This window comes from Eurosta solidaginis, chromosome 1 (genome assembly GCF_040869045.1).
Source record: "Eurosta solidaginis isolate ZX-2024a chromosome 1, ASM4086904v1, whole genome shotgun sequence".
In the NCBI taxonomy this organism is placed as follows: domain Eukaryota; kingdom Metazoa; phylum Arthropoda; class Insecta; order Diptera; family Tephritidae; genus Eurosta; species Eurosta solidaginis.
In genome coordinates this window covers 198,686,127-198,698,540 of record NC_090319.1, presented here as the reverse complement: position 1 = coordinate 198,698,540, position 12,414 = coordinate 198,686,127, and positions in this window count along the sequence as shown.

The window sequence follows — 12,414 nt, the reverse complement described above, 5'->3', positions numbered from 1 at the left end:
AATTTGGAAGTACTAAGAGTGCTTTTCCTATCATTAAAAACGATGAAATTGATTGTAGTGAAATTCATTTTTTTATAGTTTTTATAGTTACTCCAAGAATATAATACATTGTGCGGAAACCAAGCAATTTAAGTAAATATGGGTTTTTTTTTGAAATACGTTTTAAATCATTTGTAGTTTTTATACGAAAAAAATTTTTTTTTTGTCCACAGGTTTCGGAGATATCGCTACCTCATCTCAAAAAAACCAAGAACGCAGCAATTTGGAAGCACTAAGAGTACTTTTCCTATAACTACAAACGATGAAATTGATTGTAGTGAAATTAATTTTTTTGTAGTTTTTATAGTTACTCCGAAAATATAATACATTGCGCGGAAACCAAGCCATTTAAGTACATTTCGGTTTTTTCTTTTTGAAATACGTTTTAAATCGTTTGTAGTTTTTCATACGGAAAATAAATTTTTTTTGGTAAACAGGTTTCGGAGATATCGCTAACGCATCTCAAAGGAACCAAGAACGCAGCAATTTGGTAGTACTAAGAGTGCTTTTCCTATCATTAAAAACGATGAAATTGATTGTAGTGAAATTCATTTTTTTATAGTTTTTATAGTTACTCCGAGAATATAATACATTCTGCGGAAACCAAGCAATTTAAGTAAATATGGGGTTTTTTTTTTTAAATACGTTTTAAATCGTTTGTAGTTTTTCATACGAAAAAAATTTTTTTTTGGTCCACAGGTTTCGGAAATATCGCTAACGTATCTCAAAAAAACCAAGAACGCAGCGATTTGGAAACACTAAAAGTACTTTTCATATAACTACAAAGGATGAAATTGATTGTAGTGAAATTAATTTTTTTGTAGTTTTTATAGTTACTCCGAAAATATAATACATTGTACGGAAACCAAGCATTTGAAGTAAATTTGGGTTTTTTCTTTTTGAAATACGTTTTAAATCGTTTGTAGTTTTTCATACGAAAAAAATTTTTTTTTGGTCCACAAGTTTCGGAGATATCGCTAACGTATCTCAAAAAAACCAAGAACGCAGCGATTTGGAAACACTAAAAGTACTTTTCATATAACTACAAACGATGAATTTGATTGTAGTGAATTTCATTTTTTGTAGTTTTTATAGTTACTCCGAAAATATAATACATTGTGCGGAAACCAAGCAATTTAAGCAAATTTGGGTTTTTCTTTTTGAAATACGTTTTAAATCGTTTGTAGTTTTTCACACGAAAAAAAATTTTTTTTTGGTCCACAGGTTTGGGAGATATCGCTAACGCATCTCAAAAAAACCAAGAACGCACCAATTTGGAAGCACTAAAAGTACTTTTCCTATAACTACAAAGGATGAAATTGATTGTAGTGAAATTAATTTTTTTGTAGTTTTTATAGTTACTCCGAAAATATAATACATTGTGCGGAAACCAAGCAATTTAAGTAAATATGGGTTTTTTCTTTTTGAAATACGTTTTAAATCATTTGTAGTTTTTATACGAAACAAATTTTTTTTTGTCCACAGGCTTCGGAGATATTGCTAACGCATCTCAAAGGAACCAATAACGCAGCAATTTGGAAGTACTAAGAGTGCTTTTCCTATCATTACAAACGTTGAAATTGATTGTAGTGAAATTCATTTTTTTATAGTTTTTATAGTTACTCCGAGAATATAATACATTGTGCGGAAACCAAGCAATTTAAGTAAATATGGGTTTTTTCTTTTTGAAATACGTTTTAAATCATTTGTAGTTTTTATACGAAAAAAATTTTTTTTTGTCCACAAGTTTCGGAGATATTGCTAACGCATCTCAAAGGAACCAACAACGCAGCAATTTGGAAGCACTAAGAGTACTTTTCATATAACTACAAACGATGAAATCGATTGTAGTGAAATTCATTTTTTTTGTAGTTTTTATAGTTACTCCGAAAATATAATACATTGTGCGGAAACCAAGCAATTTAAGCAAATTTGGGTTTTTTCTTTTTGAAATACGTTTTAAATCGTTTGTGGTTTTTCATACGCAAAAAAACTTTTTTTGGTCCACAGGTTTCGGAGATATCGCTAACGCATCTCAAAAAAACCAAGAACGCAGCAATTTGGAAGCACTAAGAGTACTTTTCCTATAACTACAAACGATGAAATTGATTGTGGTGAAATTCATTTTTTTGTAGTTTTTATAGTTACTCCGAAAATATAATACATTGTGCGGAAATAAAGCAATTTAAGTAAATTTGGGTTTTTCGTTTTGAAATACGTTTTAAATCGTTTGTAGTTTTTCATATGAAAAAAATTTTTTTTTGGTCCACAGGTTTCGGAAATATCGCTAACGTATCTCAAAAAAAAACCAAGAACGCAGCGATTTGGAAACACTAAAAGTACTTTTCATATAACTACAAAAGATGGAATTGATTGTAGTGAAATTAATTTTTTTGTAGTTTTTAAAGTTACTCCGAAAATATAATACATTGTACGGAAACCAAGCAATTTAAGTAAATTTGGGTTTTTTCTTTTTGAAATACGTTTTAAATCGTTTGTAGTTTTTATACGAAAAAAATTTTTTTTTTGTCCACAGGTTTCGGAGATATCGCTAACGTATCTCAAAAAAACCAAGAACGCAGCGATTTGGAAACACTAAAAGTACTTTTCATATAACTACAAACGATGAATTTGATTGTAGTGAAATTCATTTTTTGTAGTTTTTATAGTTACTCCGAAAATATAATACATTGTGCGGAAACCAAGCAATTTAAGCAAATTTTTTAAATCGTTTGTAGTTTTTCACACGAAAAAAATTTTTTTTTTGGTCCACACGTTTCGGAGATATCGCTAACGCATCTCAAAAAAACCAAGAACGCAGCAATTTGGAAGCACTAAAAGTACTTTTCCTATAACTACAAACGATGAAATTGATAGTAGTGAAATTAATTTTTTTGTAGTTTTTATAGTTATCTACTCCGAAAATATAATACATTGTGCGGAAACCAAGCAATTTAAGTAAATTTGGGTTTTTACTTTTTGAAATACGTTTTAAATCGTTTGTAGTTTTTCATACGAAAAAAATTTTTTTGGTCCATAGGTTTCGGAAATATCGCTAACGCATCTCAGAAAAACCACGAACGCAGCAATTTGGAAGCACTAAAAGTTATTTTCATATAACTACAAGCGATGAAATTGATTGTAGTGAAATTCATTTTTTGTAGTTTTTATAGTTACTCCGAAAATATAATACATTGTGCGGAAACCAAGCAATTTAAGCAAATTTGGGTTTTTTCTTTTTGAAATACGTTTTAAATAGTTTGTAGTTTTTCACACGAAAAAAATTTTTTTTTTTTGGTCCACAGGTTTCGGAGATATCGCTAACGCATCTCAAAAAAACCAAGAACGCAGCAATTTGGAAGCACTAAAAGTACTTTTCCTGTAACTACAAAGGATGAAATTGATTGTAGTGACTTTAATTTTTTTGTAGTTTTTATAGTTACTCCGAAAATATAGTACATTGTGCGGAAACCAAGCAATTTACGCAAATTTGGGTTTTTTCTTTTTGAAATACGTTTTAAATCGTTTGAAATTTTTCATACGAAAAAACATTTTTTTTGGTCCACAGGCTTCGGAGATATCGCTAACGCATCTCAGAAAAACCACGAACGCAGCAATTTGGAAGCACTAAAAGTACTTTTCCTGTAACTACAAAGGATGAAATTGATTGTAGTGACTTTAATTTTTTTGTAGTTTTTATAGTTACTCCGAAAATATAATACATTGTGCGGAAACCAAGCAATTTACGCAAATTTGGGTTTTTTCTTTTTGAAATACGTTTTAAATCGTTTGAAATTTTTCATACGAAAAAACATTTTTTTTGGTCCACAGGCTTCGGAGATATCGCTAACGCATCTCAGAAAAACCACGAACGCAGCAATTTGGAAGCACTAAGAGTACTTTTCCTATAACTACAAACGATGAAATCGATTGTAGTGAAATTCATTTTTTTGTAGTTTTTATAGTTACTCCGAAAATATAATAAATTGTGCGGAAACCAAGCAATTTAAGCAAATTTGGGTTATTTCTTTTTGAAATACGTTTTAAATCGTTTGTGGTTTTTCATACGCAAAAAAACTTTTTTTTGGTCCACAGATATCGCTAACGCATTTCAAAAAAACCAAGAACGCAGCAATTTGGAAGCACTAAGAGTACTTTTCCTATAACTACAAACGATTAAATCGATTGTAGTGAAATACATTTTTTTGTAGTTTTTATAGTTACTCCGAAAATATAATACATTGTGCGGAAACAAAGCAATTTAAGTAAATTTGGGTTTTTCGTTTTGAAATACGTTTTAAATCGTTTGTAGTTTTTCATACGAAAAAAATTTTTTTTTGGTCCACAGGTTTCGGAAATATCGCTAACGTATCTCAAAAAAACCAAGAACGCAGCGATTTGGAAACACTAAAAGTACTTTTCATATAACTACAAAGGATGAAATTGATTGTAGTGAAATTAATTTTTTTGTAGTTTTTATAGTTACTCCGAAAATATAATACATTGTACGGAAACCAAGCATTTGAAGTAAATTTGGGTTTTTTCTTTTTGAAATACGTTTTAAATCGTTTGTAGTTTTTCATACGAAAAAAATTTTTTTTTGGTCCACAAGTTTCGGAGATATCGCTAACGTATCTCAAAAAAACCAAGAACGCAGCGATTTGGAAACAATAAAAGTACTTTTCATATAACTACAAACGATGAATTTGATTGTAGTGAATTTCATTTTTTGTAGTTTTTATAGTTACTCCGAAAATATAATACATTGTGCGGAAACCAAGCAATTTAAGCAAATTTGGGTTTTTCTTTTTGAAATACGTTTTAAATCGTTTGTAGTTTTTCACACGAAAAAAAATTTTTTTTTGGTCCACAGGTTTGGGAGATATCGCTAACGCATCTCAAAAAAACCAAGAACGCACCAATTTGGAAGCACTAAAAGTACTTTTCCTATAACTACAAAGGATGAAATTGATTGTAGTGAAATTAATTTTTTTGTAGTTTTTATAGTTACTCCGAAAATATAATACATTGTGCGGAAACCAAGCAATTTAAGTAAATATGGGTTTTTTCTTTTTGAAATACGTTTTAAATCATTTGTAGTTTTTATACGAAACAAATTTTTTTTTGTCCACAGGCTTCGGAGATATTGCTAACGCATCTCAAAGGAACCAATAACGCAGCAATTTGGAAGTACTAAGAGTGCTTTTCCTATCATTACAAACGATGAAATTGATTGTAGTGAAATTCATTTTTTTATAGTTTTTATAGTTACTCCGAGAATATAATACATTGTGCGGAAACCAAGCAATTTAAGTAAATATGGGTTTTTTCTTTTTGAAATACGTTTTAAATCATTTGTAGCTTTATACGAAAAAAATTTTTTTTTGTCCACAAGTTTCGGAGATATTGCTAACGCATCTCAAAGGAACCAACAACGCAGCAATTTGGAAGCACTAAGAGTACTTTTCATATAACTACAAACGATGAAATCGATTGTAGTGAAATTCATTTTTTTTGTAGTTTTTATAGTTACTCCGAAAATATAATACATTGTGCGGAAACCAAGCAATTTAAGCAAATTTGGGTTTTTTCTTTTTGAAATACGTTTTTAAATCGTTTGTGGTTTTTCATACGCAAAAAAACTTTTTTTGGTCCACAGGTTTCGGAGATATCGCTAACGCATCTCAAAAAACCAAGAACGCAGCAATTTGGAAGCACTAAGAGTACTTTTCCTATAACTACAAACGATGAAATTGATTGTGGTGAAATTAATTTTTTTGTAGTTTTTATAGTTACTCCGAAAATATAATACATTGTGCGGAAATAAAGCAATTTAAGTAAATTTGGGTTTTTCGTTTTGAAATACGTTTTAAATCGTTTGTAGTTTTTCATATGAAAAAAATTTTTTTTTGGTCCACAGGTTTCGGAAATATCGCTAACGTATCTCAAAAAAAAACCAAGAACGCAGCGATTTGGAAACACTAAAAGTACTTTTCATATAACTACAAAAGATGGAATTGATTGTAGTGAAATTAATTTTTTTGTAGTTTTTAAAGTTACTCCGAAAATATAATACATTGTACGGAAACCAAGCAATTTAAGTAAATTTGGGTTTTTTCTTTTTGAAATACGTTTTAAATCGTTTGTAGTTTTTATACGAAAAAAATTTTTTTTTTGTCCACAGGTTTCGGAGATATCGCTAACGTATCTCAAAAAAACCAAGAACGCAGCGATTTGGAAACACTAAAAGTACTTTTCATATAACTACAAACGATGAATTTGATTGTAGTGAAATTCATTTTTTGTAGTTTTTATAGTTACTCCGAAAATATAATACATTGTGCGGAAACCAAGCAATTTAAGCAAATTTTTTAAATCGTTTGTAGTTTTTCACACGAAAAAAATTTTTTTTTTGGTCCACAGGTTTCGGAGATATCGCTAACGCATCTCAAAAAAACCAAGAACGCAGCAATTTGGAAGCACTAAAAGTACTTTTCCTGTAACTACAAAGGATGAAATTGATTGTAGTGACTTTAATTTTTTTGTAGTTTTTATAGTTACTCCGAAAATATAGTACATTGTGCGGAAACCAAGCAATTTAAGTAAATTTGGGTTTTTTCCTTTTGAAATACGTTTTAAATCGTTTGTAATTTTTCATACGAAAAAAAATTTTTTTTTTGGTCCACAGGTTTCGGAAATATCGCTAACGCATCTCAGAAAAACCACGAAAGCAGCAATTTGGAAGCACTAAAAGTACTTTTCCTATAACTAAAAAGGATGTAATTGATTGTAGTGAAATTAATTTTTTTGTAGTTTTTATAGTTACTCCGAAAATATATTACATTGTGCGGAAACCAAGCAATTTAAGTAAATTTGGGTTTTTTCTTTTTGTAATACGTTTTAAATCGTTTGTAGTTTTTCATAGGAAAAAAAATTTTTTTTTGGTCCACAGGTTTGGGAGATATCGCTAACGCATCTCCAAAAACCAAGAACGCAGCAATTTGGAAGCACTAAAAGTACTTTTCCTATAACTAAAAACGATGGAATTGATTGTAGTGAAATTCATTTTTTTGTAGTTTTTATAGTTACTCCGAAAATATAATACATTGTGCGGAAACCAAGCAATTTAAGTAAATTTGGGTTTTTCTTTTTGAAATACGTTTTAAATCGTTTGTAGTTTTTCATACAAAAAAATTTTTTTTTTGGTCCACATGTTTCGGATATATCGCTAACGTATCTCAAAAAAACCAAGAACGCAGCAATTTGGAAGCACTAAGAGTACTTGTCCTATAACTACAAAGGATGAAATTGATTGTAGTGAAATTCATTTTTTTGTAGTTTTTATAGTTACTCCGAAAATATAATACATTTTACGGAAACCAAGCAATTTAAGTAAATTTGTGTTTTTTTTTTTAAATACGTTTTTTTGGTCCACAAGTTTCGGAGATATCGCTAACGTATCTCAAAAAACCCAAGAACGCAGCGATTTGGAAACACTAAAAGTACTTTTCATATAACTACAAACGATGAAATTGATTGTAGTGAAATTCATTTTTTGTAGTTTTTATAGTTACTCCGAAAATATAATACATTGTGCGGAAACCAAGCAATTTACGCAAATTTGGGTTTTTTCTTTTTGAAATACGTTTTAAATCGTTTGAAATTTTTCATACGAAAAAAAATTTTTTTTGGTCCACAGGCTTCGGAGATATCGCAAACGCATCTCAGAAAAACCACGAACGCAGCAATTTGGAAGCACTAAAATTACTTTTCCTATAACTACAAACGATGAAATTGATTGTAGTGAAATTCATTTTTTTGTAATTTTTATAGGTACTCCGGAAATACAATACATTGCGCGGAAACCAAGCAATTTAAGGAAATGTGGGTTTTTTCTTTTTGAAATACGTTTTAAATCGTTTGTAGTTTTTCATACGAAAAAAAATTTTTTTTTGGTCCACATCTTTCGGAGATATCGCTAAGGCATCTCTAAAAAACCAAGAACGCAGCAATTTGGAGGCACTAAGAGCACTTTTCCTATAACTAAAAAGGATTAAATTGATTGTAGTGAAATAAATTTTTTTTGTAATTTTTTTAGTTACTCCGAAAATACATTGTGCGGAAACCAAGTAATTTAAGTAAATTTGGGTTTCTTCTTTTTGAAATACGTTTTAAATCGTTTGTAGTTTTTCGTACGAAAAAAAATTTTTTTGGTCCACAGGTTTCGGAGATATCGCTAACGCATCTCAAAAAAACCAAGAACGCAGCAATTTGGAAGCACTAAAAGTACTTTTCCTATAACTAAAAAGGATTAAATTGATTGTAGTGAAATTCATTTTTTTGTAGTTTTTATAGGTACTCCGGAAATACAATACATTGCGCGGAAACCAAGCAATTTAAGGAAATGTGGGTTTTTTCTTTTTGAAATACGTTTTAAATCGTTTGTAGTTTTTCATACAAAAAAATTTTTTTTTTGGTCCACATGTTTCGGATATATCGCTAACGTATCTCAAAAAAACCAAGAACGCAGCAATTTAGAAGCACTAAGAGTACTTTTCCTATAACTACAAAGGATGAAATTGATTGTAGTGAAATTCATTTTTTTGTAGTTTTTATAGTTACTCCGAAAATATAATACATTGCGCGGAAACCAAGCAATTTAAGTAAATTTTGGTTTTTTCTTTTTGAAATACGTTTTAAATCGTTTGTAGTTTTTCGTACGAAAAAAAATTTTTTTGGTCCACAGGTTTCGGAGATATCGCTAACGCATCTCAAAAAAACCAAGAACGCAGCAATTTGGAAGCACTAAAAGTACTTTTCCTATAACTAAAAAGGATTAAATTGATTGTAGTGAAATTAATTTTTTTGTAGTTTTTATAGTTACTCCGAAAATACGTTGTGCGGAAACCAAGCAATTTAAGTAAATTTGGGTTTTTTCCTTTTGAAATACGTTTTAAATCGTTTGCAATTTTTCATACGAAAAAAAAATTTTTTTTTGGTCCACAGGTTTCGGAGATATCGCTAACGGATTTCAAAAAAACCAAGAACGCAGCAATTTGGAAGCACTAAAAGTACTTTTCCTATAACTACAAAGGATGAAATTGATTGTAGTGAAATTAATTTTTTTTGTAATTTTTTTAGTTACTCCGAAAATACATTGTGCGGAAACCAAGTAATTTAAGTAAATTTGGGTTTCTTCTTTTTGAAATACGTTTTTAATCGTTTGTAGTTTTTCATACGAAAAAAATTTTTTTTTGTCCACAGGTTTCGGAGATATCGGTAACCCATCTCAAAAAAACCAAGAAAGCAGCAATTTGGAAACACTAAGAGTACTTTTCCTATAACTACAAATAATGAAATTGATTGTAGTGAAATTCATTTTTTTGTAGTTTTTATAGTTACTCCGAAAATATAATACATTGTGTGGAAACCAAGCAATTTAAGCAAATTTGAGTTTTTTCTTTTTGAAATACGTTTTAAATAGTTTGTAGTTTTTCATACAAAAAAAATTATTTTTTTTGGTCCACAGGTTTCGGAGATATCGCTAACGGATTTCAAAAAAACCAAGAACGCAGCAATTTGGAATCACTAAAAGAACTTTTCCTATAACTAAAAACGATGGAATTGATTGTAGTGAAATTCAAGCGAAAATATAATACATTGTGTGGAAACCAAGCAATTTAAGTAAATTTGGGTTTTTTCTTTTTGAAATACCTTTTAAGTCGTTTGTAGTTTTTCATACGAAAAAATTTTTTTTTTGGTCCACAGGTTTCGGATATATCGCTAACCTATCTCAAAAAAAAAAAACAAGAACGCAGCAATTTGGAAGCACTAAGAGTACTTTTCCTATAACTACAAAGGATGAAATTGATTGAAGTGAAATTCATTTTTTTGTAGTTTTTATAGTTACTCCGAAAATATAATACATTTTACGGAAACCAAGCAATTTAAGTAAATTTGGGTTTTTTCTTTTTGAAATACGTTTTAAATCGTTTGTAGTTTTTCATACGAAAAAAATTTTTTTTTTGGTCCAAAGGTTTCGGAGATATCGCTAACGTATCTCAAAAAAACAAAGAACGCAGTGATTTGGAAACACTAAAAGTACTTTTCATATAACTACAAACGATGAAATTGATTGTGGTGAAATTCATTTTTTGTAGTTTTTATAGTTACTCCGAAAATATAATACATTGTGCGGAAACCAAGCAATTTAAGCAAATTTGGGTTTTTTCTTTTGGAAATACGTTTTAAATCGTTTGTAGTTTTTCACACGAAAAAAATTTTTTTTTGTCAACAGGTTTCGGAGATATCGCTAACGCATCTCAAAAAAACCAAGAACGCAGCAATTTGGAGGCACTAAAAGTACTTTTCCTATAACTACAAAGGATGAAATTGATTGTAGTGAAATAAATTTTTTTGTACATTTTATAGTTACTCCGAAAATATAATAAATTGTGCGGAAACCAAGCAATTTAAGTAAATTTGGGTTTTTTTCTTCTTGAAATACGTTTTAAATCGTTTGTAATTTTTCATACGAAAAAAAAATTTTTTTTTGGTCGCTAACGGATTTCAAAAAAAACCAAGAACGCAGCTATTTGGAAGCACTAAAAGAACTTTTCCTATAACTAAAAACGATGGAATTGATTGTAGTGAAATTCATTTTTTTTAGTTTTTATAGTTACTCCGAAAATATAATACATTGTGTGGAAACCAAGCAATTTAAGTAAATTTGGGTTTTTTCTTTTTGAAATACGTTTTAAATCGTTTGTAGTTTTTCATACGAAAAAAAATTTTTTTTGGTACACAGGTTTCGGATATATCGCTAACCTATCTCAAGAAACCAAGAACGCAGCAATTTGGAAGCACTAAGAGTACTTTTCCTATAACTACAAAGGATGAAATTGATTGAAGTGAAATTCATTTTTTTGCAGTTTTTATAGTTACTCCGAAAATATAATACATTTTACGGAAACCAAGCAATTTAAGTAAATTTGGGTTTTTTCTTTTTGAAATACGTTTTAAAAAGTTTGTAGTTTTTCATACGAAAAACATTTTTTTTTGGTCCAAAGGTTTCGGAGATATCGCTAACGTATCTCAAAAAAACCAAGAACGAAGCGATTTGGAAACACTAAAAGTACTTTTCATATAACTACAAACGATGAAATTGATTGTAGTGAAATTAATTTTTTGTAGTTTTTATAGTTACTCCGAAAATATAATACATTGTGCGGAAACCAAGCAATTTACGCAAATTTGGGTTTTTTTCTTTTTGAAATACGTTTTAAATCGTTTGTAGTTTTTCACACGAAAAAATTTTTTTTTTTGTCCACAGGTTTCGGAGATATCGCTAACGCATCTCAAAAAAACCAAGAACGCAGCAATTTGGAAGCACTAAAAGTACTTTTCCTATAACTACAAAGGATGAAATTGATTGTAGTGAAATTTATTTTTTTGTAGTTTTTATTAGTTACTCCGAAAATATAATACATTGTGCGGAAACCAAGCAATTTAAGTAAATTTGGGTTTTTTCTTTTTGAAATACGTTTTAAATCGTTTGTAGTTTTTCATACGAAAAAAAAATTTTTTTTGGTCCACAGGTTTCGGAGATATCGCTAACGCATCTCAGAAAAACCACGAACGCAGCAATTTGGAAGCACTAAAAGTACTTTTCCTATAACTAAAAACGATGAAATTGATTGTAGTGAAATTCATTTTTTTGTAATTTTTATAGTTACTCCGAAAATACAATACATTGCACGGAAACCAAGCAATTTAAGTAAATTTGGGTTTTTTCTTTTTGAAATACGTTTTATATCGTTTGTAGTTTTTCATACGAAAAAAAATTTTTTTTTTGGTCCACATGTTTCGGAGATATCGCTAAGGCATCTCTAAAAAACCAAGAACGCAGCGATTTGGAATCACTAAAACTACTTTTCATATAACTACAAAGGATGGAATTGATTGTAGTGAAATTAATTTTTTTGTAGTTTTTATAGTTACTCCGAAAATATAATACATTGCGCGGAAACCAAGCAATTTAAGTAAATTTGGGTTTTTTCTTTTTGAAATACGTTTTAAATCGTTTGCAATTTTTCATACGAAAAAAAATTTTTTTTTGGTCCACAGGTTTCGGAGATATCGCTAACGCATCTCAGAAAAACCACGAACGCAGCAATTTGGAAGCACTAAAAGTACTTTTCCTATAACTAAAAACGATGAAATTGATTGTAGTGAAATTCATTTTTTGTAGTTTTTATAGTTACTCCGAAAATATAATACATTGTGCGGAAACCAAGCAATTTAAGCAAATTTGGGTTTTTTTCTTTTTGAAATACGTTTTAAATCGTTTGTAGTTTTTCACACGAAAAAAATTTT